This window comes from Hypanus sabinus, chromosome 12, assembly GCF_030144855.1.
Source record: "Hypanus sabinus isolate sHypSab1 chromosome 12, sHypSab1.hap1, whole genome shotgun sequence".
In the NCBI taxonomy this organism is placed as follows: Eukaryota; Metazoa; Chordata; class Chondrichthyes; order Myliobatiformes; family Dasyatidae; genus Hypanus; species Hypanus sabinus.
This window is the reverse complement of record NC_082717.1, coordinates 42,649,820-42,661,288: the sequence shown is the minus strand read 5'-3', so window position 1 is coordinate 42,661,288 and position 11,469 is coordinate 42,649,820. Positions and strand designations below refer to the sequence as shown.

At 35.6% G+C, this 11,469-nt stretch overlaps 1 long non-coding RNA gene across 1 annotated transcript in view; it reads right to left on the bottom strand.

Moving 5' to 3' along the window:
* Positions 1-3,894: 3,894 nt before the first annotated feature.
* Positions 3,895-11,469, bottom strand: part of LOC132402475 (uncharacterized) — a 31,039-nt gene continuing 23,464 nt past the window's right edge. Inside the window, exon 4 of the long non-coding RNA XR_009514915.1 lies at positions 3,895-4,551. This is a non-coding gene — a long non-coding RNA (uncharacterized LOC132402475). The remainder of the gene's footprint in view (positions 4,552-11,469) is intronic.

Below are 11,469 nucleotides of genomic sequence, written 5' to 3'. Positions count from 1 at the left end.
ATAGCCCTTGACTGAAATGAATACTTGTCCTTATGGGTAGTTCTGAACAGGGTACTGGAGAAGTAGAAGAACAGAGAAAAAATAAAAGCAAAAGGAAGACTGCAAAATGGTGGGAATCTGGAGCGATACATGGAAAAAAATGCCATAGGAAAATCAGCAGGTAAGGTAGCATCTGTGGTGGGAAATGGATGTTTTGAGCCAAGACCCTTCATTAGGACTTGAAAGAAAGAGGACAAAAGCCAAATCTGGGGGTGAGGGGTGAGGGGGTCATGAGCTAGCAGGTGATAGATGAATCCAGGTTTGAAGCCCAATATCAAGGCTTCTTGGAACTCATTGTTCTTGCCCAGGATTACAGCATGCTTCCTTCATACAGATAACTTTTTGCTCAGATAATTTTCCAGACGGAACAAAGCTGAGAACAGACACTTCAGGAAGAAAATATGTAGGGCAGTTACCATAGACTATCTTTCTATCCTTTTGCCAGGTAAAGGGCTATGCTGAAAGCTGAGTGTGGGCTTTTAACATCCTCACAACTGAGAAAAATAGATGATCAACATGTAAGTAAAAGGGGAAGATAATAAGTAAGATATAAGTAATAAGTAACAGAAACCTACAGTTTATCAGTGCCTCAATTAGCAGCAGAGGATTTTACAAAGGATTTGAATACACTTCTAGAAACCTTTCAAAAATGAATGAAATTATAAAATGGAGGAAATATTTATCCTGTCTATGTTATTTCAGACTTACAGCATCTGTAGTAATTTCCATTTCATTGCTTATTATAGTATCTGTTTTATCACATTGTCTTTAATGGAATTTTTAAATCTTAAACCACAACAGTATCAACTTCTCAAAGTAAAGCAGTGACTTTAAAGTGCTTCAGAATATAATAAAAATATGATATAAAATGAGAGCCTTACTTTTGTGATCAAGACAAATATAATTTTGTATACAATTTATGGTTTTAGACACCTCAATTTCTAGTTGAGGGAATAACATATGTTTCAGCAGTACCCACAACCATTTATTTTCCTTTAATGTGTATTTACATATTTAATTCAGAAAACTTAATTGTTTCCCTTGCCAAAGTCTTCTTAAAATCAAATTGCAATTCTATTTATCAGCTCTCGGCAGTTCTCTGTTGCTTTGAGTATAGTATTATCACATTTTTTGCATTCTAATTTTAAAAGCAGCATGAAATTAAACGGAACCAAAATTCAAATCAAAAGGCAGTCTGACTATAAAGTAATATATTCTGACAAAAGTTGTTTTTGATTTAAATAAAAATTGTAAAAAGATCTGTCTTCAATAAATGCTAAAGTTTGGCTCTGGAATAAGTTTCTTCTGGTGTACTTCATTAATCAAAAAATGTTCTACATTGTATATAAATTATGTGATGTCATTATATACAGTAAATTTGCATCGATTTTTTTTCTTTTCATTTCTACCCTTTATAGATTTTAAGCCAGCAATTGAACCCAGTGAGGAAAACCAAAGGTACCTACTAACCTTTAACCCCCATTTGTTTGTATCACATTGGCCATATTTACATGAAATCAATAAGGTTGGCTTCTTTGTTACCAGAACAACTGTAGTCAATAAATTTGAAGAATCAATCTTATAAAGCATTTTCATGGAGTCAATGTTTTCTGGACTAGTTCAGTGACATCAAAAGATTTGTTTCAGAGCATATAGGATATTTAGAAAGTCTGGAATTCCTTGACATCTGGGGCATCTATAATATTCTGCAACGTGGTGACAAATCTCAGTGCAAAACTGTTGATTAGTTGAGAGGCAAGTTTTTGTGATTTGTTGAGGACGTGCAAAAGGCAAATGACATGTTTAATAACTAGTTTATTGACCGATCTTTTGAACCTGTCAACAAACTGGCCAGTCTTGTTGATTAAGTAGTGATAAATCCATTTTCAACCTTTGCATCTCACCTCCAGTATTAAACTTCTTTCTATGTTTCAACCTTTCTTGTCTTTCTCTGTTTTATCAACTCTGACATGACTCTTTTCTGTGCCGAGCTTTCCGTTCTCATTCCTGCCCATTTCTTTTTCATCGCGCAATCTCGCTTTGTTTGAACCCAGACACATTGAAATATCTCTGAATCTATCTCCATCTTCCCCAGATCTCAATTCTCCTCCCCTAGACCTTAAAGCATCAGCATTTTATAAAAAAACAAGCTATTCAAATTTGAATGAGTGATGCAAAAAAAGAAAAGCTCCAACACCAATACTGTTGCTATTAAAAAAAACGCTGGTTCTGGAGTTTCTTTGCTTTCCCTCTTGTTCCTTTCCCCTGAGGTGGTTTCTCAATTTACAAATCAGGGACATTCACAAAAAAATCACAAAAGGGAGAAAACTAGTTAACAGGAAACAACTGAATGAATATAAAGTCATTGAAGTTGTCTGTGGCTCAGCACGCAAGGACTCGGGAATAGAAAAAGTGATGGATTCAATCAGATAAACAGAATGCCATCAGATTTGAACTGTGTCCTTGAAATAAAGACTGTCAGTTGACAGGGGATGCAGGTCGAGCCCACACAAAAACATACTGACACTACAATTCCCTAGATATTGAATCAAGCAATTCCATCCACTCTTGTCTCCAACACCAACTTGAGGGCTCACTAGAAGTGCATGGGAGCAGGTGGTCACAAATATTTTATTGCACCTATCTGCAGCATATGAATAGAGGTTTAGCTATCTCCTTATTTTAAAATAGAGTGGTTTGCCCATAGCCCACACAATATTAGATGTTTTTCAAGAAAGTAATTTAATCTAGGACATACATAAAATGATTTTCTTCCATGGGGTTGGGCTAGCTTGCCATACTTTCTCTGTTGCAATGGCTGTCCCTGCAAATGCTCTAAGTCCTCTGTAGAATCCAGGCCTTGGCATAATGAAAGTTGCAGCCTTTAGGAAGCTGCCAGGAAATAGAAAGAGGAAAAGCTAAACATAATCAACTTCACTCGGTTTCTAAAGAAGTTTTGCTAGTCTCTTTCTGGTTAGTTCTGAGGTCCTTCAAGGCCACAATGTGGTGAAACTCAATTATGAAAAAATACCACTGTTGATATCAGGCTTGACACTTTTAACTCAAGTTGTGTTTCTCTGAACAGTCTACACATGTAACTGTTCCCAGATGATTTATTATATTTATATCATTTGGCATGCCTGGATCGATACAGCTGAATGTATGATCTACACGTGCTGTGTCAATTTGACATTCGCATTCCTCTTCCTTTATTTCCATTTTTGCTACTCGTTATTGGCAGGTCTCATTGTACCATACTTCATTGCGGAGTTCAGGTAAATGAGGTCTAGCCATTCCTGCAACCCCTGTATCTAAGCTCCTTTAGGCTCAGTTTGTCAGAAGGGCTTGCCTATGTGTTATTGTAAAACCATTCTTTCTCTCTCTCCCCAAGGTGAGACTTGAAGCTTCTTCTGACCTGTGGCTTCCATCTGGTAATGCTTTTGGATTAGCTGTCATAAAGTGAAGTTATATTTTTCCGGGAGCCAACTTTTGTTTCATTTTAATTTATAAAACCTTGTATCTGAGCCTGTCAGGGAGACTGATGCTATCAGTCAATCAGCCATCCAAAAGTGACAGAAGAATAAAAAGGCATATAGTCTGCTTCTGTGACAGGACCACCTTGATTCATTCTCTAATCAATTTGTTTTTACTCTATTTTCACAATGGAGCCTTTTAAGAATCATTTCAGTTGATAGGTTAGGGTTTTATTTATTTATTTTCCTGGCATGATGTAATCAGTTACTAGTAACAAAATTTCATTTTTGAAAAGAAAGCTTGGGAAAAAAAGATGCTCATGGTATTATTTCTTATGGTTTATATTTAGTTAAACGTCCATGAACATTATTTAAAATGGTAATGGATCAAGAAATGAAAGGACTTCTGAAGAAATTCTGAAGAAGTTGCCACAAGGTGCATCTCCTCCACCAGAGGATCACAGTGCTAAAAATCTTACGTTTATCATTGGCCTGTTACCCTAGATTTGGAATTGATTTATGTGAACATTTTGCAAAATAAACAGATTTAGACTTAAGGCACTGAATGCTGGAAGTGATTTACTTCACAAGGAAAGGAACTACTTGTAGGCTTGCGATGTGTGGCAGACTTAATGTAGATTTGGAAACGAATGGCTCATTAGTGAAGAATCACCCGTTTTGTAATCTTTTCACTTCAGTACTGCTTGCATTGTGTACAGGATCACAGCACCAGACATTCTGCACATATAATCTGGAAGTCACAGACAACCTATTCATCAACAGACAACACACCTAGCAATAGGTGCAGTACTCTTAAAATCTGTGTCTAACAACCGCCTTTGGGACCTGCCGCAGTTGGTCTCATCATGCAGCTTCAACTGTGAGGCATTAGTTTGCTGTTGAGATTGATGTGAGTTGGATGCCATAGACAGGTGGTCTCCTTGGAGGAGGTCTTCAAGTGTACATTTCTTGTTGTGATATTTCTGTCTCCAGATTCACTTGCTTTGCATTTAACTCTTCATTGCCAGTTGGTCCAATACTGAAGAGAAACAATAACAGTGTTAAAATAGCAAGAACATGGTCAATAAATCAATGAGATCTACTAGTCACATCACAGACTGAGGACTCTTCAGAGGATTTCACCGCTTTTAAGTGATACACTATTTAATCAGAGGACCTCAGACAAAGTTCAGCTGAATGGGCTATAAAATTGTCTCATTTCCAATTCCTGGTCTTGTTTAATGATGCTTAAGAAATCTGACTTCCAAAAAAAAAAATCATTACAGTTAAACAGAAATGGTGATTGCTTAGAAATTTGGGTAGAGCTGAGCTCTGTGTCTGGGACCCTTTGGCTTCCAGACTCAGCATGTTGATCCTTCTTGACAGCTCTTAGGACTCTTTAATTGTAATCATTTCATGAATAGTAGTATTAGTTTCCTTCCATTTGAATCTACAGAGTCACATGGAAAAGAGCAAGTGTCAAATATATCAATTCACAGTTTATATCAATGTTGACATCTGTCAATATCAAATACCTAACTGTCTAACCCACTAAAGTACTAAGAGAGTAACATGGAAATAAACAAATCTCTTCTGTGATTGGTAAGCTGTAACTCCACAGAATAATAAACTGCTGTATTGCTGGACTTCAGATATCTTCCACATATAAATTAAATATTTCTGAGTCAGGTTTTGAGTTAAAATGTTGTCATAAAGTGTGCTGCATTTCCAAAATAGCCCGTGTTTTGTGACCAGCTGCCATCGGCTGTTCCTACTGGATTTGTTAGACAAGGCACTTAACCCACTTTTGATATTTATGCTGCAAGTTGGAAATTAAAAATGAGCCCAGAAGCAAAACATCTAATTTTTACACAGTGATCAAATGTCAACCAATTGATTGTGGAAAATTTTCACTGATTATAACGGAGAAAGAACACTTAACCATCTCTTGTTTTCATTGATCTTTCTGAATTCCTCTCTTCTTCATCCTAAATTACAAATATTCCACCCACTTCTTCCTTGTTCCTGATTGTCACTGAATAATTACTAATCAGACAGTGACTGAATGCAATAGTGGCATCTAAGAGGTGGTTAGATAGACACGTAAATATGTAGGAAATGGAGGGATGTGGTTCATGTATAGGCAGAAGTAAAACTACGATTGCAAACCTCCACTGCTTTGTGGCTATACCATAGGGAAGTCTTAGGGAACCAGGAAGTTAAAATCCGAGCTGGTTCTTAAGGCAGTCCTGCTTTGAGTTTAATTCCGAAAGTGGTTAGTTAGACACCTAGGACACAACATCCATGGTTGACAATGACCGACAGAGGGCTCAGAATAGCTGAAAAAATGTAATTTAACTTGGCATGGTGGTCAGCTAGACATTGTGGGCTGAAGGGCCAATTCCTGTTGTACTACTTATTCATTGTAGGAACCATGAAATACAGAGCTGTTGAATTTAACTTTGATGATGCCATTCCATGTCTTTCACTCTCACTGCCTTGGCAGCTCAAAACCTTGGAATCTTCTGTGGTCCTTTCTTGCTTCAAGTCACAAGTAACTAAACCCAAACTTCTGTGCTGGCTAAATAATAACAATTAGAAAATACAGTACCTTGCTTTAAGAGTGTGTGTACCACTGCTGACATGCTCTGTCATTTGTTTTAAGTATATTTTGCCATTATTTTTTTAATCAGACTGACTCAGGGTGGCAATGCAATGCAGCAGAAGAACTCCAATGATTTGGCAGCTGACTGTTCAGATATCCTGGTAGTCCAGATTTGATCTGGAGTCCAAAGCACAAGTGCTGTGAGCAACTAGAGCCAAGGTCCAGACTGTGGGCTAGGCACGCTGCTGGGTTTATGGTTGTGGTCCAGAACACTTGGTCTCAACAGCAGGGTAAGCCTGCAGCTGGAGTCTGGATCTGCTCATATGTTTTCTGCTTCCCTGACCCCACCGCGTTTAGCCGGAGAATTTACTACACTACCATGTCATAAGACCTTTTTTCCAAACAGGGTAAAGTAAGAGCCTGGCAGTGGTTACTTAGAAGGAAGCTTAATAGAATCAAAGCAAAGCAAAAGAAATTTAAGAATTCTGATGATTATTTCAAATTCATGTATACCTGCCTTGCCACTGACTAAACTACACACTGAAAACTAAAGTGGCCAATAGCAAACAGCAGGTGCTAGAAAATGTTACCAGGGGATATTTAGAAAGCCAAAAATGGAGAAGTTCAGGTTTACTGGAGGGTAATATGGCTTGATGAAATCAGAAGAGCCATAACTGGACATGAAAGCAAGATGGAAAATTTAAGTTGATGTTTTGCCAAATCAGATGGCAACATGGGTTTCTGAGTTCAAAGATAGTGGATGAAGAGAGGTTGATGATAGATTAGGACACAGTTAGTAGCATTTTGGATTATCTCACATTTACAGGGAACTGAATGTGAGAGAGTGGACAGAGGTACTTGGAATAGTGAACATTGGAGAAAAGTGGACTTCTGCTGTAGATGTGATGAGGCCAAGAAGGCTATCTTATGGAGGTAGTCATAATAATGGTGTTGACATGTGTTTGGAAAATTGACCCAAGATCAAATACAACATCAAAAATTGCAAATAATTTGGTCCTGGCATTGTCAGTTGCCAGAGAGATCAAAGAAATTGGTGGCTGGGGAACAAACCTGTGGTGAAAACTGTTGGCAATAATAGTGTTATTTTCACATAGTGTAAATAGTGATGTATGCTGGGCATCTCTGTTGATTGTATTGAGTTCACTATGTCCTTGCAACTAGTATAATTTCATAATTTATAATTAAGTATAAATTAAGCTACTAATGAGATTATCTAAAAGGAATCTAAACATAATGATTGTCTAGAATAATAATGTTAGTTTAAGATATCTATTTTTCTAGATTTGATAGAGACAAGCAAAAAAATCATCAGTATAAATTAGCACTCATACAGTATTTTCAGAATCACTTCTATTATATTGCTGAAGCCTTTTAAGGACAACACTGCCCCCACATAGAGCTATTGCATTCCTTATTCAGTTGTAGCATCGAATAAGTGGTAAGTATTTATGTGGAATAAACTTTTCAATCGAAGTTCCCATTAACACGATGCTCATTAATTGACATTTACCATGCTATTAAATGTAGTTTTATGAGTAGCAATTACATTGGCAACAGGCATTAGAAAGAATCTCCATGCTGCTCTTTTATTTTGGAATCTTTCATCATATTTATCAGCAAAAACCTCCTCAGTCCAATTGCATAAAGCCAAAGAAATTGAAGGTTCTTAGGGTTTTTTTGTTAAATAAGATCGTGTGCAATTACATTTAGGATGTACTGCATGCAATATGCATTCTAGAAAGGCACACGTTTAATCACCTTGAATGCTGTCTTTGCTGTATTTCAAAAAACAATCTGAAACAAGTCTCGATAGGGAGGCAAAAGGTGAAGAAATTCAAAGATGCATTTAGAGTATCTTTAAGAATTTCTCAACTTCAGATAGGTATGAAAATTGATTTTAAACTTTAAAAAGCAGTTGTACCACATCTTGCTGGTGTTCAAACATGCAAACCTGATTCTTCATAATAAACAGAAATAGAGCGAAGAACATTTAAATCCCTATTTGTTTTTTTAAAAAAAATTAAATACAGGCATCAAAGGGTTAAATGCCACTTGAATCAAATCATTTCTGTACTCCCTCAATTTTCAATGTGTTTTATCACAAAACATTTTTATGGCTAACAGTCATCTGGCACCAGAACATTAAAGTGAACAGGACCACTTCAGCATTTCACTCTATAAATCAGCACCACCCTCCACATCCTGATTTTGGATCACCAAATGTAAATTTGTGACAAGGGTATCTATATATAATATTAATGGTGCTGAGGAGAGTTCTTCTGAACTGGGAGAGCTTGCCAAATAAAGAGTGATCTGGGTAAAGCATCCTCTACAACACACTCTACATCATTCTGAGGACAAATGTAACATCATTAGGGAAGAAACTTCACTATTCTGTAAAGAAACATCTAAGTTGGAGGTACTAATCAATCTCGTGATTTCAGGTTCATGTGGATACTGTCAGCTTCCCCAAACAAAATGAATTGCTGTTCAGAGTACAAACTAGTCTGCAAATAGTGTTCTTTACACTCGGAAAAAGATAAAAATCTACAAGACAATCCATTATCACTCTATTTGTGCTAGGTTGGTTTGTTCTGTTTTGGGTTTTATTTTGTTGTTCTTGCCTTAAGCCATCTGTTTACAAAGTTGTAAATCTATATTGTTTAAAAATCGGGAAGCATATTAGGAAATGTAGACAGAATAGTTCACCCTCTCATCTAAAAATCAAAACTATCTTTCCCAAATAAATGTTTGGCTTTTTTGTTTAGGACAGGTTTTAATTCAAAGCCAAAAATGAACACAGGTATTCAGAAGGTAGATTTCTACAATGATAGAAGTGAGAGAGTAAATTAGAATCTTAAGAATACAGATTCATATCAATAGGAAAGAATATTATTTTTTCAGTCTCTTCAGAATTGCCTTCATCAAGCTTGAGCCATTGAACAGCATAATAAATTCATTTTATTAATTTTGTAAGTGCTTAAATGTGATTCACAACATTGGAAAAAGTTGTCATTGTTATATTTATTTTCATATGTTGTGCGTTAACTAAATATTCTTCTGAAGTAGATGTGTTCTGAAGGTTAATTAATTATGTCACACTTCATAGTAATATTCATAGTGCGAAAACTACTTTAGTCCTTGAGAAACTAACGTTATATTTGTATTTGGGAATACTCGATTTGTTCTGTGTCAGACAGATTTCATGGTATCTCCCAAAGTCACCATTCACAGAGAAAAATGGAAGAATTGATTGGCCTGTTTGTTATGTTAATATCAAGGAGACAAAACCTACAACAATATTTAAATTAAAAATACTGTGTGTCAACTAGATATAGAAGAAAAGAATAGAGCAATATTACTAATTCTACAGGAGCTTATTGATAATCAATGGAAATGCAAGAGAAATTGAAAAGCTGTCTGCTTCTCAATTCCCATACAGTTTGTGAAACAATTTTAAAATAATGACTAATACAAAGAGATTCTGAAGCAGTCAATATGAACTATGTCTGAAGGACAAATAGTCGTTCGGTAAACAGAGCTTGCTTAGCTTCTGCTGTTCCGACCTTATCAGTGAAGCACAAAAACTACAGATCACTGTATGAAATCAAAGAGCAAAGACAGCAAAAAAAAATGATTTTGTGAAAGATGAAAGTTAATTAGATAAATGGATCTTAGGGCAGTAGAGCTATTTTAAAAGGGCAAGTCATTAGTGAGAAAAATAGCTTTCACTGAAACTACTTAAGGAGTTGCTAGATTATGAACAAGGTTCAAAGACAAGTTCTGTAGCATTTAAAATATTTATCCAGTGCTGTTTGTAAATCAAAAGCTTCTCCTCCAGAAGAATATCAATAATAAATTATGTTAAAAGTGATACATGGAAAGATTTGATTTAACAAAATGTAGTTACCTCAGAAAAGATTTAAATAATTAAAGCCTACGCTTAAATAATGTTACATTAAAATTACTTATGGGAATTTATTTACAGAAACAAGCTGTTAAATTGTTTTCTGACTAATTTAGCACGGGGACTAGATTTTTAAAATATACTTAAGTGTTTTATGATGGTTTGTGTGACTTTGTTGAGAACTGAGTTTGTACAAATGGAATCTCATAAAATAAAATGAAATGAAAGTAATTTTAAATAAATACAAAGCAAACAACAAAATACAGGTCAAAAATAGAAATAGGTAAAACATTTTAATAATTTAATATTTTATGCCAGCAATAAAGATATAACTTTCGGACATTTTCAACTATGTAAGTTTATTGGCTAAAATGCAAAGCTGATAACTAATAGTTCTGTCGCTGCCACTCTTGACCTCAGATTTAGAGTTTTCCTAAGACACCCCTGCTAGCGTTTTGTTTATCACAAGAGGACGTGTGGACAGAGGACTAGGACTTGTTAGCCTGCCGTTTGCCAATCTGCTGAGACGGTTGTGATTAAAGTGGGACTCCCTCCTGTACTTCACAGATCACATAAATCACATTGATCATCCCAGAGAAAGGTAACATATTGCCTGGGAATCAACCGAGGAGGAATATCAATTTCACCATAGCAATGCTGTCTTCCTAAGCTCTCTCTCTTTTTTCATTGTAGAAACTGGAGTGAGGAGGGTATAGTTATCTGATATGTGTAAAGCTTTCCCATTTTGCCTAAAGGAATTATATGAGGGTTTCCAAACTCTTTTGCTACATTCCAGTGCCCTGATAGTTAATCAAAATGATAGTGCTGCTATCAAAAACATTTAATTTAATGTATCTTAAAAATTTCCAATGATAATAATTTTAATCAAATGTCCTGTACATGCAAAACAGAATTTTCATGCCTTGTTAAATGTTTACACTTTGATTTTATTTATTGGTTAAAACTTGCTTGATGCAGTCCTAGGAAAATAATATAAATAATGTAACTGCATTGTGACTGAGTTAGGAATGGTTTCTACAGTTTGATTTACAGACTCCTCACTATCTCAGATTTGTGTGAGCAATTCAAACTCACTAGTGTTATTCCCAAAATCTGCATTGGCAGGTAATGAATTAATGGAGGTGGAAAGAAACGGCTGGGAAAGTTGCAGATCAAACATTTTGAATATGAATGGCTTCAGTGCTTTAGCACCTAATTCCATTGAATGTGTAATGTTGCTTTGATACTCCGTGGGCTTAATTCAATTTATTATTTTTGAATTCACTGGATTTTATTAAAGCTTCTGGTTTTATCTGACAAAACACTGAAATATTAAAACAAGAATTATCTTTATATTTGCAAATGAATATCTTGCAATTTGTTTCCTGAATATTTTGAAAGAAATAAAGGATTTTTTATTCTCT